Here is a 17,106-nt window from a genome sequence, read left to right on the forward strand (position 1 = left end):
AGAAACTTCTTTGTGTTCTGTGAAATCATCTCACAGAGTTACAGCTTTCCCCTCAAGAAGCCTTTCGCTAAGACAGTTCTTGTGGAATTGGCAAAGTGATATTTGGAAGCCCATAGAGGGCTATGGTGAAAAAGGAAATATCCTCAGATGAAATCTGGAAAGAAGCTTTCTGAGAAACTGCTTAGTGTTCTGTTAATTCATCTCACAGAGTTACATCTGTATTTCGTGGATCTCTTTGGTATCCTTATTTCTGTGGAATCTGAGAACAGATATTTCGGATACCTTTGAAGACTATAGGGCCAAGGGAAATATCCTCCGATAACAAAGAGAAAGAAGCTTTCTGAGAAACTTCTTTGTGTTCTGTGAAATCATCTCACAGAGTTACAGCTTTCCCCTCAAGAAGCCTTTCGCTAAGACAGTTCTTGTGGAATTGGCAAAGTGATATTTGGAAGACCATAGAGGGCTATGGTGAAAAAGGAAATATCCTCAGAGGAAATCTGGAAAGAAGCTTTCTGAGAAACTGCTTAGTGTTCTGTTAATTCATCTCACAGAGTTACATCTGTATTTCGTGGATCTCTTTGCTAGCCTTATTTCTGTGGAATCTGAGAACAGATATTTCGGATACCTTTGAAGACTATAGGGCCAAAGGAAATATCCTCCGATAACAAAGAGAAAGAAGCTTTCTGAGAAACTTCTTTGTGTTCTGTGAAATGATCTCACAGAGTTACAGCTTTCCCCTCAAGAAGCCTTTCGCTAAGACAGTTCTTGTGGAATTGGCAAAGTGATATTTGGAAGCCCATAGAGGGCTATGGTGAAAAAGGAAATATCCTCAGATGAAATCTGGAAAGAAGCTTTCTGAGAAACGGCTCTGTGATGTGTCACTTCCACTCACAGAGTTACATCTGTATTTCGTGGATCTATTTGGTAGCCTTATTTCTGTGGAATCTGAGAACAGATATTTCGGATCCCTTTGAAGACTATAGGGCCAAAGGAAATATCCTCCGATAACAAAGAGAAAGAAGCTTTCTGAGAAACTTCTTTGTGTTCTGTGAAATCATCTCACAGAGTTACAGCTTTCCCCTCAAGAAGCCTTTCGCTAAGACAGTTCTTGTGGAATTGGCAAAGTGATATTTGGAAGCCCATAGAGGGCTATGGTGAAAAAGGAAATATCCTCAGATGAAATTTGGAAAGAAGCTTTCTGAGAAACTGCTTAGTGTTCTGTTAATTCATCTCACAGAGTTACATCTGTATTTCGTGGATCTCTTTGCTAGCCTTATTTCTGTGGAATCTGAGAGCAGATATTTCGGATACCTTTGAAGACTATAGGGCCGAAGGAAATATCCTCCGATAACAAAGAGAAAGAAGCTTTCTGAGAAACTTCTTTGTGTTCCGTGAAATCATCTCACAGAGTTACAGCTTTCCCCTCAAGAAGCCTTTGGCTAAGACAGTTCTTGTGGAATTGGCAAAGTGATATTTGGAAGCCCATAGAGGGCTATGTTGAAAAAGGAAATATCCTCAGATGAAATCTGGAAAGAAGCTTTCTGAGAAACTGCTCTGTGATGTGTGACTTCCACTCACAGAGTTACTTCTGTATTTCTGGATCTCTTTGCTAGCCTTGTTTCTGTGGAATCTGAGAACAGATATTTCGGATCCCTTTGAAGACTATAGGGCCAAAGGAAATATCCTCCGATTACAAAGATAAAGAAGCTTTCTGAGAAACTTCTTTGTGTTCTGTGAAATCATCTCACAGAGTTACAGCTTTCCCCTCAAGAAGGCTTTCGCTAAGACAGTTCTTGTGGAATTGGCAAAGTGATATTTGGAAGCCCATAGAGGGCTATGGTGAAAAAGGAAATATCCTCAGATAAAATCTGGAAAGAAGCTTTCTGAGAAACTGCTTAGTGTTCTGAGAATTCATCTCACACAGTTACATCTGTATTTCGTGGATCTCTTTGCTAGCCTTATTTCTGTGGAATCTGAAAACAGATATTTCGGATCCCTTTGAAGACTATAGGGCCAAAGGAATATCCTCCGATAACAAAGAGAAAGAAGCTTTCTGAGAAACTTCTTTGTGTTCTGTTAAATCATCTCACAGAGTTACAGCTTTCCTCTCAAGAAGCCTTTCGCTAAGACAGTTCTTGTGGAATTGGCAAAGTGATATTTGGAAGCCCATAGAGGGCTGTGGTGAAAAAGGAAATATCCTCAGATGAAATCTGGAAAGAAGCTTTCTGAGAAACTGCTTAGTGTTCTGTTAATTCATCTCACAGAGTTACATCTGTATTTCGTGGATCTCTTTTCTAGCCTTATTTCTATGGAATCTGAGAACAGATATTTCGGATCCCTTTGAGGACTATAGGGCCAAAGGAAATATCCTCCGATTACAAAGAGAAAGAAGCTTTCTGAGAAACTTCTTTGGGTTCTGTGAAATCATCTCACAGAGTTACAGCTTTCCCCTCAAGAAGCCTTTCGCTAAGACATTTCTTGTGGAATTGACAAAGTGATATTTGGAAGCCCATAGAGGGCTATGGTGAAAAAGGAAATATCCTCAGATGAAATCTGGAAAGAAGCTTTCTGAGAAACTGCTTAGTGTTCTGTTAATTCATCTCACGGAGTTACATCTGTATTTCGTGGATGTCTTTGCTAGCCTTATTTCTGTGGAATCTGAGAACAGATATTTCGGATCCCTTTGAAGACTCTAGGGCCAAAGCAAATATCCTCCGATAACAAAGAGAAAGAAGCTTTCTGAGAAACTTCTTTGTGTTCTGTGAAATCATCTCACAGAGTTACAGCTTTCCCCTCAAGAAGCCTTTCGCTAAGACAGTTCTTGTGGAATTGGCAAAGTGATATTTGGAAGCCCATAGAGGGCTATGGTGAAAAAGGAAATATCCTCAGATGAAATCTGGAAAGAAGCTTTCTGAGAAACTGCTTAGTGTTCTGTTAATTCATCTCACAGAGTTACATCTGTATTTCGTGGATCTCTTTGGTATCCTTATTTCTGTGGAATCTGAGAACAGATATTTCGGATACCTTTGAAGACTATAGGGCCAAAGGAAATATCCTCCGATAACAAAGAGAAAGAAGCTTTCTGAGAAACTTCTTTGTGTTCTGTGAAATCATCTCACAGAGTTACAGCTTTCCCCTCAAGAAGCCTTTCGCTAAGACAGTTCTTGTGGAATTGGCAAAGTGATATTTGGAAGACCATAGAGGGCTATGGTGAAAAAGGAAATATCCTCAGAGGAAATCTGGAAAGAAGCTTTCTGAGAAACTGCTTAGTGTTCTGTTAATTCATCTCACAGAGTTACATCTGTATTTCGTGGATCTCTTTGCTAGCCTTATTTCTGTGGAATCTGAGAACAGATATTTCGGATCCTTTTGAAGACTATAGGGCCAAAGGAAATATCCTCCGATAACAAAGAGAAAGAAGCTTTCTGAGAAACTTCTTTGTGTTCTGTGAAATGATCTCACAGAGTTACAGCTTTCCCCTCAAGAAGCCTTTCGCTAAGACAGTTCTTGTGGAATTGGCAAAGTGATATTTGGAAGCCCATAGAGGGCTATGGTGAAAAAGGAAATATCCTCAGATGAAATCTGGAAAGAAGCTTTCTGAGAAACGGCTCTGTGATGTGTCACTTCCACTCACAGAGTTACATCTGTATTTCGTGGATCTCTTTGCTAGCCTTATTTCTGTGGAATCTGAGAACAGATATTTCGGATCCCTTTGAAGACTATAGGGCCAAAGGAAATATCCTCCGATAACAAAGAGAAAGAAGCTTTCTGAGAAACTTCTTTGTGTTCTGTGAAATCATCTCACAGAGTTACAGCTTTACCCTCAAGAAGCCTTTCGCTAAGACAGTTCTTGTGGAATTGGCAAAGTGATATTTGGAAGCCCATAGAGGGCTATGGTGAAAAAGGAAATATCCTCAGATGAAATCTGGAAAGAAGCTTTCTGAGAAACTGCTCTGTGATGTGTGACTTCCACTCACAGAGTTACTTCTGTATTTCTGGATCTCTTTGCTAGCCTTGTTTCTGTGGAATCTGAGAACAGATATTTCGGATCCCTTTGAAGACTATAGGGCCAAAGGAAATATCCTCCGATTACAAAGAGAAAGAAGCTTTCTGAGAAACTTCTTTGTGTTCTGTGAAATCATCTCACAGAGTTACATCTTTCCCCTCAAGAAGCCTTTCGCTAAGACAGTTCTTGTGGAATTGGCAAAGTGATATTTGGAAGCCCATAGAGGGCTATGGTGAAAAAGGAAATATCCTCAGATGAAATCTGGAAAGAAGCTTTCTGAGAAACTGCTTAGTGTTCTGAGAATTCATCTCACACAGTTACATCTGTATTTCGTGGATCTCTTTGCTAGCCTTATTTCTGTGGAATCTGAGAACAGATATTTCGGATCCCTTTGAACACTACAGGGCCAAAGGAAATATCCTCCGATAACAAAGAGAAAGAAGCTTTCTGAGAAACTTCTTTGTGTTCTGTTAAATCATCTCACAGAGTTACAGCTTTCCCCTCAAGAAGCCTTTCGCTAAGACAGTTCTTGTGGAATTGGCAAAGTGATATTTGGAAGCCCATAGAGGGCTATGGTGAAAAAGGAAATATCCTCAGATGAAATCTGGAAAGAAGCTTTCTGAGAAACTGCTTAGTGTTCTGTTAATTCATCTCACAGAGTTACATCTGTATTTCGTGGATCTCTTTGGTATCCTTATTTCTGTGGAATCTGAGAACAGATATTTCGGATACCTTTGAAGACTATAGGGCCAAAGGAAATATCCTCCGATAACAAAGAGAAAGAAGCTTTCTGAGAAACTTCTTTGTGTTCTGTGAAATCATCTCACAGAGTTACAGCTTTCCCCTCAAGAAGCCTTTCGCTAAGACAGTTCTTGTGGAATTGGCAAAGTGATATTTGGAAGACCATAGGGGGCTATGGTGAAAAAGGAAATATCCTCAGAGGAAATCTGGAAAGAAGCTTTCTGAGAAACTGCTTAGTGTTCTGTTAATTCATCTCACAGAGTTACATGGGTATTTCGTGGATCTCTTTGCTAGCCTTATTTCTGTGGAATCTGAGAACAGATATTTCGGATACCTTTGAAGACTATAGGGCCAAAGGAAATATCCTCCGATAACAAAGAGAAAGAAGCTTTCTGAGAAACTTCTTTGTGTTCTGTGAAATCATCTCACAGAGTTACAGCTTTCCCCCCAAGAAGCCTTTCGCTAAGACAGTTCTTGTGGAATTGGCAAAGTGATATTTGGAAGCCCATAGAGGGCTATGGTGAAAAAGGAAATATCCTCAGATGAAATCTGGAAAGAAGCTTTCTGAGAAACTGCTTAGTGTTCTGTTAATTCATCTCACAGAGTTACATCTGTATTTCGTGGATCTCTTTGCTAGCCTTATTTCTGTGGAATCTGAGAGCAGATATTTCGGATACCTTTGAAGACTATAGGGCCGAAGGAAATATCCTCCGATAACAAAGAGAAAGAAGCTTTCTGAGAAACTTCTTTGTGTTCCGTGAAATCATCTCACAGAGTTACAGCTTTCCCCTCAAGAAGCCTTTGGCTAAGACAGTTCTTGTGGAATTGGCAAAGTGATATTTGGAAGCCCATAGAGTGCTATGGTGAAAAAGGAAATATCCTCAGATGAAATCTGGAAAGAAGCTTTCTGAGAAACTGCTCTGTGATGTGTGACTTCCACTCACAGAGTTACTTCTGTATTTCTGGATCTCTTTGCTAGCCTTGTTTCTGTGGAATCTGAGAACAGATATTTCGGATCCCTTTGAAGACTATAGGGCCAAAGGAAATATCCTCCGATTACAAAGATAAAGAAGCTTTCTGAGAAACCTCTTTGTGTTCTCTGAAATCATCTCACAGAGTTACAGCTTTCCCCTCAAGAAGCCTTTCGCTAAGACAGTTCTTGTGGAATTGGCAAAGTGATATTTGGAAGCCCATAGAGGGCTATGGTGAAAAAGGAAATATCCTCAGATGAAATCTGGAAAGAAGCTTTCTGAGAAACTGCTTAGTGTTCTGAGAATTCATCTCACACAGTAACATCTGTATTTCGTGGATCTCTTTGCTAGCCTTATTTCTGTGGAATCTGAGAACAGATATTTCGGATCCCTTTGAAGACTATAGGGCCAACGGAAATATCCTCCGATAACAAAGAGAAAGAAGCTTTCTGAGAAACTTCTTTGTGTTCTGTGAAATCATCTCACAGAGTTACAGCTTTCCCCTCAAGAAGCCTTTCGCTAAGACAGTTCTTGTGGAATTGGCAAAGTGATATTTGGAAGCCCATAGAGGGCTGTGGTGAAAAAGGAAATATCCTCAGATGAAATCTGGAAAGAAGCTTTCTGAGAAACTGCTTAGTGTTCTGTTAATTCATCTCACAGAGTTACATCTGTATTTCGTGGATCTCTTTGCTAGCCTTATTTCTATGGAATCTGAGAACAGATATTTCGGATCCCTTTGAAGACTATAGGGCCAAAGGAAATATCCTCCGATTACAAAGAGAAAGAAGCGTTCTGAGAAACTTCTTTGGGTTCTGTGAAATCATCTCACAGAGTTACAGCTTTCCCCTCAAGAAGCCTTTCGCTAAGACAGTTCTTGTGGAATTGACAAAGTGATATTTGGAAGCCCATAGAGGGCTATGGTGAAAAAGGAAATATCCTCAGATGAAATCTGGAAAAAGCTTTCTGAGAAACTGCTTAGTGTTCTGTTAATTCATCTCACGGAGTTACATCTGTATTTCGTGGATCTCTTTGCTAGCCTTATTTCTGTGGAATCTGAGAACAGATATTTCGGATCCCTTTGAAGACTATAGGGCCAAAGGAAATATCCTCCGATAACAAAGAGAAAGAAGCTTTCTGAGAAACTTCGTTGTTTTCTGTGAAATCATCTCACAGAGTTACAGCTTTCCCCTCAAGAAGCCTTTCGCTAAGACAGTTCTTGTGGAATTGGCAAAGTGATATTTGGAAGCCCATAGAGGGCTATGGTGAAAAAGGAAATATCCTCAGATGAAATCTGGAAAGAAGCTTTCTGAGAAACTGCTTAGTGTTCTGTTAATTCATCTCACAGAGTTACATCTGTATTTCGTGGATCTCTTTGCTAGCCTTATTTCTGTGGAATCTGAGAGCAGATATTTCGGATACCTTTGAAGACTATAGGGCCGAAGGAAATATCCTCCGATAACAAAGAGAAAGAAGCTTTCTGAGAAACTTCTTTGTGTTCCGTGAAATCATCTCACAGAGTTACAGCTTTCCCCTCAAGAAGCCTTTGGCTAAGACAGTTCTTGTGGAATTGGCAAAGTGATATTTTGAAGCCCATAGAGTGCTATGGTGAAAAAGGAAATATCCTCAGATGAAATCTGGAAAGAAGCTTTCTGAGAAACTGCTCTGCGATGTGTGACTTCCACTCACAGAGTTACTTCTGTATTTCTGGATCTCTTTGCTAGCCTTGTTTCTGTGGAATCTGAGAACAGATATTTCGGATCCCTTTGAAGACTATAGGGACAAAGGAAATATCCTCCGATTACAAAGATAAAGAAGCTTTCTGAGAAACTTCTTTGTGTTCTGTGAAATCATCTCACAGAGTTACAGCTTTCCCCTCAAGAAGCCTTTCGCTAAGACAGTTCTTGTGGAATTGGCAAAGTGATATTTGGAAGCCAATAGAGGGCTATGGTGAAAAAGGAAATATCCTCAGATGAAATCTGGAAAGAAGCTTTCCGAGAAACTGCTTAGTGTTCTGAGAATTCATCTCACACAGTAACATCTGTATTTCGTGGATCTCTTTGCTAGCCTTATTTCTGTGGAATCTGAGAACAGATATTTCGGATCCCTTTGAAGACTCTAGGGCCAAAGGAAATATCCTCCGATAACAAAGAGAAAGAAGCTTTCTGAGAAACTTCTTTGTGTTCTGTGAAATCATCTCACAGAGTTACAGCTTTCCCCTCAAGAAGCCTTTCGCTAAGACAGTTCTTGTGGAATTGGCAAAGTGATATTTGGAAGCCCATAGAGGGCTATGGTGAAAAAGGAAATATCCTCAGATGAAATCTGGAAAGAAGCTTTCTGAGAAACTGCTTAGTGTTCTGTTAATTCATCTCACAGAGTTACATCTGTATTTCGTGGATCTCTTTGCTAGCCTTATTTCTATGGAATCTGAGAACAGATATTTCGGATCCCTTTGAAGACTATAGGGCCAAAGGAAATATCCTCCGATTACAAAGAGAAAGAAGCTTTCTGAGAAACTTCTTTGGGTTCTGTGAAATCATCTCACAGAGTTACAGCTTTCCCCTCAAGAAGCCTTTCGCTAAGACAGTTCTTGTGGAATTGACAAAGTGATATTTGGAAGCCCATAGAGGGCTATGGTGAAAAAGGAAATATCCTCAGATGAAATCTGGAAAAAAGCTTTCTGAGAAACTGCTTAGTGTTCTGTTAATTCATCTCACGGAGTTACATCTGTATTTCGTGGATCTCTTTGCTAGCCTTATTTCTGTGGAATCTGAGAACAGATATTTCGGATCCCTTTGAAGACTCTAGGGCCAAAGGAAATATCCTCCGATAACAAAGAGAAAGAAGCTTTCTGAGAAACCTCTTTGTGTTCTGTGAAATCATCTCACAGAGTTACAGCTTTCCCCTCAAGAAGCCTTTCGCTAAGACAGTTCTTGTGGAATTGGCAAAGTGATATTTGGAAGCCCATAGAGGGCTATGGTGAAAAAGGAAATATCCTCAGATGAAATCTGGAAAGAAGCTTTCTGAGAAACTGCTTAGTGTTCTGTGAATTCATCTCACAGAGTTACATCTGTATTTCGTGGATCTCTTTGGTATCCTTATTTCTGTGGAATCTGAGAGCAGATATTTCGGATCCCTTTGAAGACTATAGGGCCGAAGGAAATATCCTCCGATAACAAAGAGAAAGAAGCTTTCTGAGAAACTTCTTTGTGTTCTGTGAAATCATCTCACAGAGTTACAGCTTTCCCCTCAAGAAGCCTTCGCTAAGACAGTTCTTGTGGAATTGGCAAAGTGATATTTGGAAGCCCATAGAGGGCTATGGTGAAAAAGGAAATATCCTCAGATGAAATCTGGAAAGAAGCTTTCTGAGAAACTGCTTAGTGTTCTATTAATTCATCTCACAATGTACATCTGTATTTCGTGGATCTCTTTGCTAGCCTTATTTCTGTGGAATCTGAGAACAGATATTTCGGATCCCTTTGAAGACTATAGGGCCAAAGGAAATATACTCTGATAACAAAGAGAAAGAAGCTTTCTGAGAAACTTCTTTGTGTTCTGTGAAATCATCCCACAGAGTGACAGCTTTCCCCTCAAGAAGCCTTTCGCTAAGACAGTTCTTGTGGAATTGGCAAAGTGATATTTGGAAGCCCATGGAGGGCTATGGTGAAAAAGGAAATATCCTCAGATGAAATCTGGAAAGAAGCTTTCTGAGAAACTGCTCTGTGATGTGTGACTTCCACTCACAGAGTTACATCTGTATTTCGTGGATCTCTTTGCTAGCCTTATCTCTGTGGAATCTGAGAACAGATATTTCGGATCCCTTTGAAGACTATAGGGCCAAAGGAAATATCCTCCGATAACAAAGAGAAAGAAGCTTTCTGAGAAACTTCTTTGTGTTCTGTGAAATCACCTCACAGAGTTACAGCTTTCCCCTCAAGAAGCCTTTCGCTAAGACAGTTCTTGTGGAATTGGCAAAGTGATATTTGGAAGCCCATAGAGGGCTATGGTGAAAAAGGAAATATCCTCAGATGAAATCTGGAAAGAAGCTTTCTGAGAAACTGCTTACTGTTCTGTTAATTCATCTCACAGAGATACATCTGTATTTCGTGTATCTCTTTGGTAGCCTTATTTCTGTGGAATCTGAGAACAGATATTTCGGATCCCTTTGAAGACTATAGGGCCAAAGGAAATATCCTCCAATAACAAAGAGAAAGAAGCTTTCTGAGAAACTTCTTTGTGTTCTGTGAAATCATCTCACACAGTTACAGCTTTCCCCTCAAGAAGCCTTTCGCTAAGACAGTTCTTGTGGAATTGGCAAAGTGATATTTGGAAGCCCATAGAGGGCTATGGTGAAAAAGGAAATATCCTCATATGAAATCTGGAAAGAAGCTTTCTCAGAAACTGCTCTGTGATGTGTGACTTCCACTCACAGAGTTACATCTGTATGTCGTCGATCTCTTTGCTAGCCTTATTTCTGTGGAATCTGAGAGCAGATATTTCGGATACCTTTGAAGACTATAGGGCCGAAGGAAATATCCTCCGATAACAAAGAGAAAGAAGCTTTCTGAGAAACTTCTTTGTGTTCTGTGAAATCATCTCACAGAGTTACAGCTTTCCCCTCAAGAAGCCTTTGGCTAAGACAGTTCTTGTGGAATTGGCAAAGTGATATTTGGAAGCCCATAGAGTGCTATGGTGAAAAAGGAAATATCCTCAGATGAAATCTGGAAAGAAGCTTTCTGAGAAACTGCTCTGTGATGTGTGACTTCCACTCACAGAGTTACTTCTTTATTTCTGGATCTCTTTGCTCGCCTTGTTTCTGTGGAATCTGAGAACAGATATTTCGGATCCCTTTGAAGACTATAGGGCCAAAGGAAATATCCTCCGATTACAAAGATAAAGAAGCTTTCTGAGAAACTTCTTTGTGTTCTGTGAAATCATCTCACAGAGTTACAGCTTTCCCCTCAAGAAGCCTTCGCTAAGACAGTTCTTGTGGAATTGGCAAAGTGATATTTGGAAGCCCATAGAGGGCTATGGTGAAAAAGGAAATATCCTCAGATGAAATCTGGAAAGAAGCTTTCTGAGAAACTGCTTAGTGTTCTATTAATTCATCTCACAATGTACATCTGTATTTCGTGGATCTCTTTGCTAGCCTTATTTCTGTGGAATCTGAGAACAGATATTTCGGATCCCTTTGAAGACTATAGGGCCAAAGGAAATATACTCTGATAACAAAGAGAAAGAAGCTTTCTGAGAAACTTCTTTGTGTTCTGTGAAATCATCCCACAGAGTGACAGCTTTCCCCTCAAGAAGCCTTTCGCTAAGACAGTTCTTGTGGAATTGGCAAAGTGATATTTGGAAGCCCATGGAGGGCTATGGTGAAAAAGGAAATATCCTCAGATGAAATCTGGAAAGAAGCTTTCTGAGAAACTGCTCTGTGATGTGTGACTTCCACTCACAGAGTTACATCTGTATTTCGTGGATCTCTTTGCTAGCCTTATCTCTGTGGAATCTGAGAACAGATATTTCGGATCCCTTTGAAGACTATAGGGCCAAAGGAAATATCCTCCGATTACAAAGATAAAGAAGCTTTCTGAGAAACCTCTTTGTGTTCTCTGAAATCATCTCACAGAGTTACAGCTTTCCCCTCAAGAAGCCTTTCGCTAAGACAGTTCTTGTGGAATTGGCAAAGTGATATTTGGAAGCCCATAGAGGGCTATGGTGAAAAAGGAAATATCCTCAGATGAAATCTGGAAAGAAGCTTTCTGAGAAACTGCTTAGTGTTCTGAGAATTCATCTCACACAGTAACATCTGTATTTCGTGGATCTCTTTGCTAGCCTTATTTCTGTGGAATCTGAGAACAGATATTTCGGATCCCTTTGAAGACTATAGGGCCAACGGAAATATCCTCCGATAACAAAGAGAAAGAAGCTTTCTGAGAAACTTCTTTGTGTTCTGTGAAATCATCTCACAGAGTTACAGCTTTCCCCTCAAGAAGCCTTTCGCTAAGACAGTTCTTGTGGAATTGGCAAAGTGATATTTGGAAGCCCATAGAGGGCTGTGGTGAAAAAGGAAATATCCTCAGATGAAATCTGGAAAGAAGCTTTCTGAGAAACTGCTTAGTGTTCTGTTAATTCATCTCACAGAGTTACATCTGTATTTCGTGGATCTCTTTGCTAGCCTTATTTCTATGGAATCTGAGAACAGATATTTCGGATCCCTTTGAAGACTATAGGGCCAAAGGAAATATCCTCCGATTACAAAGAGAAAGAAGCGTTCTGAGAAACTTCTTTGGGTTCTGTGAAATCATCTCACAGAGTTACAGCTTTCCCCTCAAGAAGCCTTTCGCTAAGACAGTTCTTGTGGAATTGACAAAGTGATATTTGGAAGCCCATAGAGGGCTATGGTGAAAAAGGAAATATCCTCAGATGAAATCTGGAAAGAAGCTTTCTGAGAAACTGCTTAGTGTTCTGTTAATTCATCTCACGGAGTTACATCTGTATTTCGTGGATCTCTTTGCTAGCCTTATTTCTGTGGAATCTGAGAACAGATATTTCGGATCCCTTTGAAGACTATAGGGCCAAAGGAAATATCCTCCGATAACAAAGAGAAAGAAGCTTTCTGAGAAACTTCGTTGTTTTCTGTGAAATCATCTCACAGAGTTACAGCTTTCCCCTCAAGAAGCCTTTCGCTAAGACAGTTCTTGTGGAATTGGCAAAGTGATATTTGGAAGCCCATAGAGGGCTATGGTGAAAAAGGAAATATCCTCAGATGAAATCTGGAAAGAAGCTTTCTGAGAAACTGCTTAGTGTTCTGTTAATTCATCTCACAGAGTTACATCTGTATTTCGTGGATCTCTTTGCTAGCCTTATTTCTGTGGAATCTGAGAGCAGATATTTCGGATACCTTTGAAGACTATAGGGCCGAAGGAAATATCCTCCGATAACAAAGAGAAAGAAGCTTTCTGAGAAACTTCTTTGTGTTCCGTGAAATCATCTCACAGAGTTACAGCTTTCCCCTCAAGAAGCCTTTGGCTAAGACAGTTCTTGTGGAATTGGCAAAGTGATATTTTGAAGCCCATAGAGTGCTATGGTGAAAAAGGAAATATCCTCAGATGAAATCTGGAAAGAAGCTTTCTGAGAAACTGCTCTGCGATGTGTGACTTCCACTCACAGAGTTACTTCTGTATTTCTGGATCTCTTTGCTAGCCTTGTTTCTGTGGAATCTGAGAACAGATATTTCGGATCCCTTTGAAGACTATAGGGACAAAGGAAATATCCTCCGATTACAAAGATAAAGAAGCTTTCTGAGAAACTTCTTTGTGTTCTGTGAAATCATCTCACAGAGTTACAGCTTTCCCCTCAAGAAGCCTTTCGCTAAGACAGTTCTTGTGGAATTGGCAAAGTGATATTTGGAAGCCCATAGAGGGCTATGGTGAAAAAGGAAATATCCTCAGATGAAATCTGGAAAGAAGCTTTCCGAGAAACTGCTTAGTGTTCTGAGAATTCATCTCACACAGTAACATCTGTATTTCGTGGATCTCTTTGCTAGCCTTATTTCTGTGGAATCTGAGAACAGATATTTCGGATCCCTTTGAAGACTCTAGGGCCAAAGGAAATATCCTCCGATAACAAAGAGAAAGAAGCTTTCTGAGAAACTTCTTTGTGTTCTGTGAAATCATCTCACAGAGTTACAGCTTTCCCCTCAAGAAGCCTTTCGCTAAGACAGTTCTTGTGGAATTGGCAAAGTGATATTTGGAAGCCCATAGAGGGCTATGGTGAAAAAGGAAATATCCTCAGATGAAATCTGGAAAGAAGCTTTCTGAGAAACTGCTTAGTGTTCTGTTAATTCATCTCACAGAGTTACATCTGTATTTCGTGGATCTCTTTGCTAGCCTTATTTCTATGGAATCTGAGAACAGATATTTCGGATCCCTTTGAAGACTATAGGGCCAAAGGAAATATCCTCCGATTACAAAGAGAAAGAAGCTTTCTGAGAAACTTCTTTGGGTTCTGTGAAATCATCTCACAGAGTTACAGCTTTCCCCTCAAGAAGCCTTTCGCTAAGACAGTTCTTGTGGAATTGACAAAGTGATATTTGGAAGCCCATAGAGGGCTATGGTGAAAAAGGAAATATCCTCAGATGAAATCTGGAAAAAAGCTTTCTGAGAAACTGCTTAGTGTTCTGTTAATTCATCTCACGGAGTTACATCTGTATTTCGTGGATCTCTTTGCTAGCCTTATTTCTGTGGAATCTGAGAACAGATATTTCGGATCCCTTTGAAGACTCTAGGGCCAAAGGAAATATCCTCCGATAACAAAGAGAAAGAAGCTTTCTGAGAAACCTCTTTGTGTTCTGTGAAATCATCTCACAGAGTTACAGCTTTCCCCTCAAGAAGCCTTTCGCTAAGACAGTTCTTGTGGAATTGGCAAAGTGATATTTGGAAGCCCATAGAGGGCTATGGTGAAAAAGGAAATATCCTCAGATGAAATCTGGAAAGAAGCTTTCTGAGAAACTGCTTAGTGTTCTGTGAATTCATCTCACAGAGTTACATCTGTATTTCGTGGATCTCTTTGGTATCCTTATTTCTGTGGAATCTGAGAGCAGATATTTCGGATCCCTTTGAAGACTATAGGGCCGAAGGAAATATCCTCCGATAACAAAGAGAAAGAAGCTTTCTGAGAAACTTCTTTGTGTTCTGTGAAATCATCTCACAGAGTTACAGCTTTCCCCTCAAGAAGCCTTCGCTAAGACAGTTCTTGTGGAATTGGCAAAGTGATATTTGGAAGCCCATAGAGGGCTATGGTGAAAAAGGAAATATCCTCAGATGAAATCTGGAAAGAAGCTTTCTGAGAAACTGCTTAGTGTTCTATTAATTCATCTCACAATGTACATCTGTATTTCGTGGATCTCTTTGCTAGCCTTATTTCTGTGGAATCTGAGAACAGATATTTCGGATCCCTTTGAAGACTATAGGGCCAAAGGAAATATACTCTGATAACAAAGAGAAAGAAGCTTTCTGAGAAACTTCTTTGTGTTCTGTGAAATCATCCCACAGAGTGACAGCTTTCCCCTCAAGAAGCCTTTCGCTAAGACAGTTCTTGTGGAATTGGCAAAGTGATATTTGGAAGCCCATGGAGGGCTATGGTGAAAAAGGAAATATCCTCAGATGAAATCTGGAAAGAAGCTTTCTGAGAAACTGCTCTGTGATGTGTGACTTCCACTCACAGAGTTACATCTGTATTTCGTGGATCTCTTTGCTAGCCTTATCTCTGTGGAATCTGAGAACAGATATTTCGGATCCCTTTGAAGACTATAGGGCCAAAGGAAATATCCTCCGATAACAAAGAGAAAGAAGCTTTCTGAGAAACTTCTTTGTGTTCTGTGAAATCACCTCACAGAGTTACAGCTTTCCCCTCAAGAAGCCTTTCGCTAAGACAGTTCTTGTGGAATTGGCAAAGTGATATTTGGAAGCCCATAGAGGGCTATGGTGAAAAAGGAAATATCCTCAGATGAAATCTGGAAAGAAGCTTTCTGAGAAACTGCTTACTGTTCTGTTAATTCATCTCACAGAGATACATCTGTATTTCGTGTATCTCTTTGGTAGCCTTATTTCTGTGGAATCTGAGAACAGATATTTCGGATCCCTTTGAAGACTATAGGGCCAAAGGAAATATCCTCCAATAACAAAGAGAAAGAAGCTTTCTGAGAAACTTCTTTGTGTTCTGTGAAATCATCTCACACAGTTACAGCTTTCCCCTCAAGAAGCCTTTCGCTAAGACAGTTCTTGTGGAATTGGCAAAGTGATATTTGGAAGCCCATAGAGGGCTATGGTGAAAAAGGAAATATCCTCATATGAAATCTGGAAAGAAGCTTTCTCAGAAACTGCTCTGTGATGTGTGACTTCCACTCACAGAGTTACATCTGTATGTCGTCGATCTCTTTGCTAGCCTTATTTCTGTGGAATCTGAGAGCAGATATTTCGGATACCTTTGAAGACTATAGGGCCGAAGGAAATATCCTCCGATAACAAAGAGAAAGAAGCTTTCTGAGAAACTTCTTTGTGTTCTGTGAAATCATCTCACAGAGTTACAGCTTTCCCCTCAAGAAGCCTTTGGCTAAGACAGTTCTTGTGGAATTGGCAAAGTGATATTTGGAAGCCCATAGAGTGCTATGGTGAAAAAGGAAATATCCTCAGATGAAATCTGGAAAGAAGCTTTCTGAGAAACTGCTCTGTGATGTGTGACTTCCACTCACAGAGTTACTTCTTTATTTCTGGATCTCTTTGCTCGCCTTGTTTCTGTGGAATCTGAGAACAGATATTTCGGATCCCTTTGAAGACTATAGGGCCAAAGGAAATATCCTCCGATTACAAAGATAAAGAAGCTTTCTGAGAAACTTCTTTGTGTTCTGTGAAATCATCTCACAGAGTTACAGCTTTCCCCTCAAGAAGCCTTCGCTAAGACAGTTCTTGTGGAATTGGCAAAGTGATATTTGGAAGCCCATAGAGGGCTATGGTGAAAAAGGAAATATCCTCAGATGAAATCTGGAAAGAAGCTTTCTGAGAAACTGCTTAGTGTTCTATTAATTCATCTCACAATGTACATCTGTATTTCGTGGATCTCTTTGCTAGCCTTATTTCTGTGGAATCTGAGAACAGATATTTCGGATCCCTTTGAAGACTATAGGGCCAAAGGAAATATACTCTGATAACAAAGAGAAAGAAGCTTTCTGAGAAACTTCTTTGTGTTCTGTGAAATCATCCCACAGAGTGACAGCTTTCCCCTCAAGAAGCCTTTCGCTAAGACAGTTCTTGTGGAATTGGCAAAGTGATATTTGGAAGCCCATGGAGGGCTATGGTGAAAAAGGAAATATCCTCAGATGAAATCTGGAAAGAAGCTTTCTGAGAAACTGCTCTGTGATGTGTGACTTCCACTCACAGAGTTACATCTGTATTTCGTGGATCTCTTTGCTAGCCTTATCTCTGTGGAATCTGAGAACAGATATTTCGGATCCCTTTGAAGACTATAGGGCCAAAGGAAATATCCTCCGATAACAAAGAGAAAGAAGCTTTCTGAGAAACTTCTTTGTGTTCTGTGAAATCACCTCACAGAGTTACAGCTTTCCCCTCAAGAAGCCTTTCGCTAAGACAGTTCTTGTGGAATTGGCAAAGTGATATTTGGAAGCCCATAGAGGGCTATGGTGAAAAAGGAAATATCCTCAGATGAAATCTGGAAAGAAGCTTTCTGAGAAACTGCTTACTGTTCTGTTAATTCATCTCACAGAGATACATCTGTATTTCGTGTATCTCTTTGGTAGCCTTATTTCTGTGGAATCTGAGAACAGATATTTCGGATCCCTTTGAAGACTATAGGGCCAAAGGAAATATCCTC

Source organism: Macaca mulatta, chromosome 1 (genome assembly GCF_049350105.2).
Source record: "Macaca mulatta isolate MMU2019108-1 chromosome 1, T2T-MMU8v2.0, whole genome shotgun sequence".
NCBI lineage: Eukaryota > Metazoa > Chordata > Mammalia > Primates > Cercopithecidae > Macaca > Macaca mulatta.